The 7,698-nt window shown below is 44.6% G+C and overlaps 1 non-coding gene across 1 annotated transcript; it reads right to left on the reverse strand.

Annotated features, from left to right (window-relative positions):
- Positions 1 to 6,500: 6,500 nt before the first annotated feature.
- Positions 6,501 to 6,573, reverse strand: TRNAK-UUU (transfer RNA lysine (anticodon UUU)). The gene has a single exon. It is a non-coding gene; the product is annotated as a tRNA-Lys (tRNA).
- Positions 6,574 to 7,698: the final 1,125 nt, after the last annotated feature.

Genomic DNA, 7,698 nt, shown 5'->3' on the forward strand with positions numbered 1-7,698 from the left:
CCGCCCGCCCGCACTGCTCGCCTGCGCCACGCCCGATGCCCGCGGCTCGAACGGCGACGCGGGGTCGCGGCCCCAACTCGGTGGCTACCACGGGGATCGATCTCGCGAGGCGGCGAAGAGGAGGAGGAGCATGCGGCTTGATGACGGGCTGGGCTCGTCGGTAGCGGCATCCATGGCCGGCATGGTGGGGGAGAGAAATAAAGAAAAGTAGGAGAGAGAGAGGGCGGGGCAGGCTGGTGGAGGTGGGTGGGTGGCTGACAGTTGGGTCAGGCCCGGACGAGAGCGTATGCGGAGGACGCTTTCTTGCGTCCGTTCGGTGTCCGTTCAACCGCAAAGTGGGATTTTGCGCCTGAGATGGGGTGAGTCGGAACAGAAACGGATGTTTTTTTATGAATGGGGTTGCGCGTCGGGTCGTGTGTCCGTTTGTATTCAAACGGACACGGGCGGACATGATGGGATCAGCCTTGAAGTTTCCCTAAACTCATCGATGGCGGTATGCGCCGTGAGCACCTATGCCCCCGGGTACAATGGCAACGTGCAACCTGCGCCGGGGCAGAAGCAGGCGCAAGTTGCATGGCAAGAGCATCTCCAGCCGTTGGCCCCCCCAGGACGCATAAGAATCGCCCCCTGGGGGCGAGCCGACGATACAATCGACGCTGGGGGCGGTTTTACGCCCAGTCGTCGCCCCCAGGTGCCGATATTGGACCACTTTTCAGCCCCATTTCGGCGAATAAAGGGACCATATGGGCGAGAATAGGCCCATATTCGGCGTGGTTCGCCGTGGCTCGGCATTCAATTATTAACATAAATATTTTTTATCACATATTTCATCACAGAAAAATTAAATACTTCAACAAAATAGTACAACAACAAATAGTTCAATACAAATTATATAGTTCAACAAATAAAAACTCATATTTGATCACGCGTCGCCCTTGAGCCTCCATAGGTGCTCTATCAGATCCTGCTGTAGTTGATGATGCACTTGTGGGTCTCGGATCTCCTGACGCATACTGAGGTAGGCAGTCCAGGTTGCCGGTAGCTGGTGATCAACTTCGGCTAGAGGACCCTGCCTGTAGTATGGTTCAGTGTCAAACACTGGGTCTTCTTGCTCACTCTCGATGATCATGTTGTGCAAGATGACACAGCAAGTCATAATCTCCCACATTTGATCTTTCGACCAGGTCTGAGCGGGGTACCGGACAATAGCAAATCGAGATTGGAGCACACCAAATGCCCGCTCGACATCCTTCCTGCAAGCCTCCTGAATCTTCGCAAACCAGGCGTTTTTGCCTCCTGACACAGGGTTTGAGATCGTCTTCACAAATGTCGACCATCTCGGATAGATGCCATCAGCTAGATAGTACCCCTTGTTGTAGTGCCGCCCATTGACCTCGAAGTTCACCGGAGGATAATGACCTTCAACAAGCTTGGCAAAGACAGGAGAGCACTGCAGCACATTGATGTCATTGTGAGTTCCTGGCATACCAAAGAAGGAGTGCCAAATCCAGAGGTCCTGCGTGGCCACCGCCTCAAGTACCACACTGCAACCGCCTTTGGCGCCTTTGTACATCCCCTGCCAAGAAAATGGGCATTTCTTCCATTTCCAATGCATGCAGTCGATGCTTCCAAGCATCCCAGGAAATCCTATTGCTGCATTCTGTGCTAGGATCCGAGCAGTGTCTTCCGCATTGGGTGTTCTCAAGTATTGCGGTCCAAACACTGCCACCACTGCCCGACAGAACTTGTAGAAATACTCTATGCCGGTGGTCCCGGCCATGCGCCCATAGTCGTCGAGTGAATCACCGGGAGCTCCGTATGCAAGCATCCTCATCATTGTCGTGCACTTCTGGATCGAGGTGAATCCAAGTTTGCCGGTGCAATCCATCTTGCACTTGAAGTAGTTGTCGAACTCCCGGATGGAATTCACAATTCTGAGGAAGAGCTTTCGGCTCATCCGATAACGGCGCCGAAATGTTTTGTCGCCGTGAAGTGGAGCCACTAGTGCAGAACCGGGCTTTAGCGCCGGTTCGTAAGGGCCTTTAGTGGTTCGGCACTAAAGAGTGGAGACTAAAGGCCCCCCCTTACTACCGGTTCGACACGAATCGGCGCTAAAGTGCCACCACGTGGCACGAGCCAGGCCCGGGTGCTGGTAGACCATTAGTATATATCAAGGCCGAGAGGACACGTTCCTCTCATGTCGAGATTAGTATTAGGGACCCTTAGTATTATTAACCGGTTACTATACGTACATGTAGTGAGACAATCAATCCATGCTCTCATTCACATTTCATTCTAGCACTGACGACTCCAGCCCTATCTATCCCTAGAAGCAAATGGACCCTAGAAGCAAATGGAGTAAGTCCGATGGAACACTCGGATTGGAAAAGATAATTATACTTATAGGCATGGATAAAAAAAAGCTTGGAAACTAGTTCAAATCGAACTCAAAAGCAACTAGGCAATCCAACTTCCATTGAAGCAGCTTCCCTGGAACTAGCTGCCATTGTATCGGTTGGTGCCATTTATTCTCTTGGAGGCAGGGCAATAGATTAAGATTAGGCGGTAAGCGAAGGAACTGTAGGGCTTAGGGCTGCGGGTGAGCGCAACTTCAATAGGTCGAGGGGAGGAAGAGAAGAAAAAGCAGCTATTTCACCTGGTGTCGTAATAACCATTGTTTTCGGGTTTGAAGGCATAAGCGCAGCATAGATCTTCTTTCATTTAAGAAGAAGCCACCGTAAAGAAGAGGAAACAAGGCGTTTAAGGGACACCGACTCCCATTATTTTCTCCAGGCCTGCTTTGGCTAAATCGACGGAGGCTTAGCTTATTATGTTTCGGGCGTTTAGCTAGCTTAGAGAATAAAGAAATCTATCTCTAAAGGGGGAGCGGTACAACTATTTTAGGTTAGAGGAAGGTTGAAGAGAGAATAGCTAAAATAGCCAGTCGGGTAGGCAAGTGCGGGTGGCTGTGGTCAAAGTGAATATGTCTTGTTTCGATTAGCGGTTTCGGCTCTCCGGCACCGAAGTAAACTCTTTCTATTGCGGGGCCTATGGAGTTTGGGGATAAGTGCTGACACTTTACTGTGCAACATTCCTGTTTCTTTCATTCCCCTTACTAGATCAAAGAGGGCATATGTGGGGTTTGAAGATGCCTGGACCTTACCACCTTATTCTAATAGCCCGCATCAATGCCTCTGCCCAGAACATAGGAGCCCCCTGGGTTCAAGATCTCATATCAATTTTCAACTGCTGGGAAAGAATTGGGGTGCGGCAGGAAGAAATGGAATTCTCAATAAAAGTATAAACAGGTCTTCCCCACTGCTGCATAGAATCTGAGCTGGGTAGAATTGAAGTTCGGTTTCGATCAAGACACCCCTGCCTACTTACCTTAAAAAAACTAATGATCAACCGATCACAGAGGTCCTTTTCCAGCAACTTCAAATCAGAAAGCCCCGACTCCCATAAAGAATGCTTGCAGATCTTTCTTTTTATTACGATGACGATATGGACCTCATTACTGTCTCATTTTCTTATATTTATATAAGTTCTTTTTTTGGATTCGACATAACAAGAACAGAATCACGCTCTGTAGGATTTGAACCTATGACATTGGGTTTTGGAGACACACGCTCTACCGAACTGAACTAAGAGCGCTTTCCGGGAGATAAAGCAGTAAAGAAAAGGATGATTTTTGTACCGCATGCATATAGAAAAATGAAACTCTGAATTTTGTCCAATTTGAATCGATCTCAATTGATCCCTCGTTACTGCCCATAGGAGAAGTAATAGGTAGGGATGACAGGATTTGAACCCCTGCCTTGTGTTTCCACATCATAATTTATTCCTCCATCTATATACAACTTTCTTGTCATTTCTTCTTTTTGGTTTCATATAATAAATGATATACATCTGAAACCCAACCTAACGTATAAAGAATGAATATTTATCGGTAATGCTCAGGAAGAAAGAAGGGGTCATCTTTTTGATTTTTATTCCACCCTCATGTACCCTTCTTTGCATTTTTTCTAAAGCCTGTTCAACCTCATATCACCTAGAACAAGTCATGGACTTCTTCAATGAAAGAAAGTCTCATGGAAACGTTTTCAACGAAATAAGAACCATACAAAATAGATTTCTTGATCTTTTTATTTAGGAAAACGGATTTTTTTGCAGTTTTATCTTTTATCCTAAAGATATGCAGAACGAGTGTATTATGAAATGTTCGTTGTCTAGCTTTGCATACATCGCTACTTAATCGTTTAGTGGTTATCGATGAAATTACTTCACCATAGAGAAAATATTATGGAAGTTTATATATATATATATATATATATTATTGGTTGCTTTTGTTTATGTCCAATTGGAAAAGTTGATCTTCTAAATTCATATGTTTAGCCTAAAGTACATAACTTGTGTTCCTCCCTAGTTCTTGCAAAGCCACCCAATCAAGCCTCACCTCATTTGTAGTTATAACATGTTCAGCTGAAAGCAAACTCCAAATAAAATTGGTTTACTATTAGTAACACATATACTTTTTTACCTTAGCTCTTTCTTTATTATTCATTGAGCAGTTCAAATGCTTTGATTGCTTATCAATTAAGAGGTAAAAATATTCTTCATTCGTTTATTTTGTTAATTCCAAATTGCATTCAAATCCATTCTTTCTCATAACTTGAGAATATGTACAGCGCAGAACAGAAAAGAAGGCATATTTGATGAGTTGTAGGGGCGGACCCACTTCCACTGATTTCTTGCGGGAAGGTTCTGTAAGGGAAGAAGAATCAGAGCTGTGACCTGGTAACCTTGATTTCTTTCAGAACATCATTACGAGAGTAACAAAGAAAGAATAACGTAGATAGGAAGGAGCGAGCCGAGCCCCAAGGATAATGAATTGGTATGCCGGGTGCTTACTTGAGCAAGAAGCCAAGTCATCGATAATCAAAGAAAGGTGTGAGTGAACGAGCCCAACTTTCTGATTCAAATATGTCTCCTTTCCACTTTCAACAAATAGAGAAATCTCTGCTAGGCTAGCAGTGGGTAACCAACGTAGTGCCCCATTCGTTCCATGACATCCAATCAGTTCTCCTCGGATTCCAATCCAATCTCCCAATCAGTGAGAAATAGACGGTCGGATGAGATCTCGAACGTTGTCCCTACCTACTGAGGAATCAAAAGTGTACGTAGAAAAAGAGAGTGTTGGAAATGCATCGAGGAGAACTTACCTTGTGAGTCACTACTCCAGCACTGGGCAGGAATACTACTAGCGAGGCTTATAGGCGGCTAGTTCTTAAAGAAATCTGTCAGCTATAACCTAGCCTATTGAATCTGGTACGCCCGAAGCACGAAACTAGATAGGTAGCCCTACCTACGACTAGAAAAGTATCGTATTTTTTTCTTCCAGTAAATCTTCCACTCATTCCTTCCATTATGGAATATCATTTGGAGTGTATTTTCCCTCTCAAAAAAGGCTTCGCCCTCACTTCACTGAACTTATTGGAAATGCCTAGGACAGAGTTCATTCACTTGCCCAGCAACCCTACTCCTCATAGTTGATCCGAAATTCTATCCCTGATTAACTCAATCAGGAAGAGGAAGACTTGATAAAAGATGAAAAGAAAGGATTGATTACCTTTTAAGTCAAGAAAAGAAAGGAAAGGGCTATTTATGAGTTTATGTAGATGAAGTTTCAGATTCTTGGATGAGCGGAACATCTTTGAGACAAATCATCTCTACCCGGGTACATAGCTTCATCCAAACCATGGATCCACGAATTGTTGACTCGCTCTAGAAAAGAGCTTCGTAGTTGGGAGCTCTGAACCGATGATTGATATGGTTTCCCAGGATGAGAACTATGGTTTACTACTTGACAATAAGAAAGTTGTTTTTATCTTTTTTTCACTTTTTGAGGTGTTTTGCCTAGTCTGAATTTCCCCTTCCTCTATTTGATCAAGATGGATAGCAAAAAAGCATGAATAGGTCTACTGGGATGGAAGGAGAGAAGGACTGAACGAGAAAAGGAAATACCTCTTTGTTTACCTTGGAATGAATTGCTCAACTACTTAGGTAACGAAACGAAACGTTCATCTACGGTCTTTCTTAAAAAAAGATAGGGCTGTACGGCAGTTCTCGTTAGTAGATTCGCAGAACAGGAGAAGAAGTTCACTCTGACTTGCGCACTACAAAAAGGCAGCCAACGACTTCGGACGTACTCCGTCTTTCGAGCCTCTGTTTAGCTTCAAAAGATAAGGCGCTAGTGCAACGAACGCTGCTTTGGTGCGTCCCACCCCAACTAACTAGTGCTTGACTTGACTTTCCCCCGCGCCCTATCCAATGAATAAGGAGAAGTCCGGCCTATCAATGACCGAGCCAGTCTGTTCTCCTTTATACTTAAGTCAAACAACAAGCGAAGTCGAGATGTTGATGAGAAAGGGGCTTTCCAACGAGTGCTCTTTGAAGGCTACTATGCATCCTTACGAATACAAGAGTGGTTTTTTTTGTTTTGGGTATAGCAGGACTTGAACCTGCGACCATTAGGTTAAAAGCCCAATGCTCTACCAACTGAGCTATACACCCGATTTTACAAGAAGGCTTGGTGCGGAAAAGAAAAGAGGGCGGCCTGGCCCCTTTTCTTCTTATCATATCACAAGGGCGCGGCTTTGTATGGTATAGTACTGTGGAGCAAGTTTGGGAGTCCTTTCCACTCATTGAGGATTCTATCTAAAAAAGAAGGTCAACGGGGGAGACTACTTTGAAGTCCGGGCTGAACAAACTACTTCTCCTGCTACCAAAACAGAGAAATAAGGAAATAAGATGGATTCGTCTAATAAAATACCCAATGCCTGTAGTTGAAGAATTGTTGGATGAGTTATCTTGTGTTGTTTGGTTTACTAAGCTGGATCTGAGAGCTGGTTACCATTAGATAAGATTACATGAAGCAGACGAATACAAAACGGCATTCAAGACCCACGTCACTATGAATTTTAGGCTATTTGGGCTCACAAATGCACCACCCACCCTCCAGAGTGCTATGAACACAATTCTGGCTGAGCTGACTAGGGTTTGTGTACTTGTTTTTGTTGATGACATCTTAATCTACAGCAAATCCTTGCAAGATCATGTCACCCATTTGCAGCAAGTATTTGACCTTCTGAAGCAGAATCAACTATATGTGAAGTTGAATAAATGTTCATTTGCTCAACCACAGATAGAATACCTGGGTCATGTCATTAGTGGGCAAGGGGTGGCTACAGACTAAAAGAAGATCCTCACAGTGAAAGAGTGGCCTACTTCCAAGTCAAGCACATTAGAGTTTGGGCTTAGCAGGACATGCGTTTCATTCACAGGAGCTTAGCTCATTTGACTGCTCAAAGACTTAAAACACCAATGCAGCACAAAGCTTTCCTTTCCTCAAGCTCATGGGATTACAATATACCATCCAATAAAAGGCTCAGAGAATAGGGCACCTGATGCACCACTATCTAGATTACATGAGCCAGATGAACTCAATGCCATTACTTCCTGTCAACCACAATGGCTCACTGATATTGTTGCAGGGTACAGCAAAGACACATTCACCCAGAATTTACTATCTGAATTGGCAGTCGTGAGCACTCACAAGAATAGCAAATATTCATTGCATAATGGGGTCATTCGATATAGAGGAAGAGTATGGGTTGGTGCAAACTTCTAAATGAAAAA

The sequence above is a fragment of the Triticum aestivum genome, chromosome 3D (assembly GCF_018294505.1).
Source record: "Triticum aestivum cultivar Chinese Spring chromosome 3D, IWGSC CS RefSeq v2.1, whole genome shotgun sequence".
Lineage (NCBI taxonomy): Eukaryota > Viridiplantae > Streptophyta > Magnoliopsida > Poales > Poaceae > Triticum > Triticum aestivum.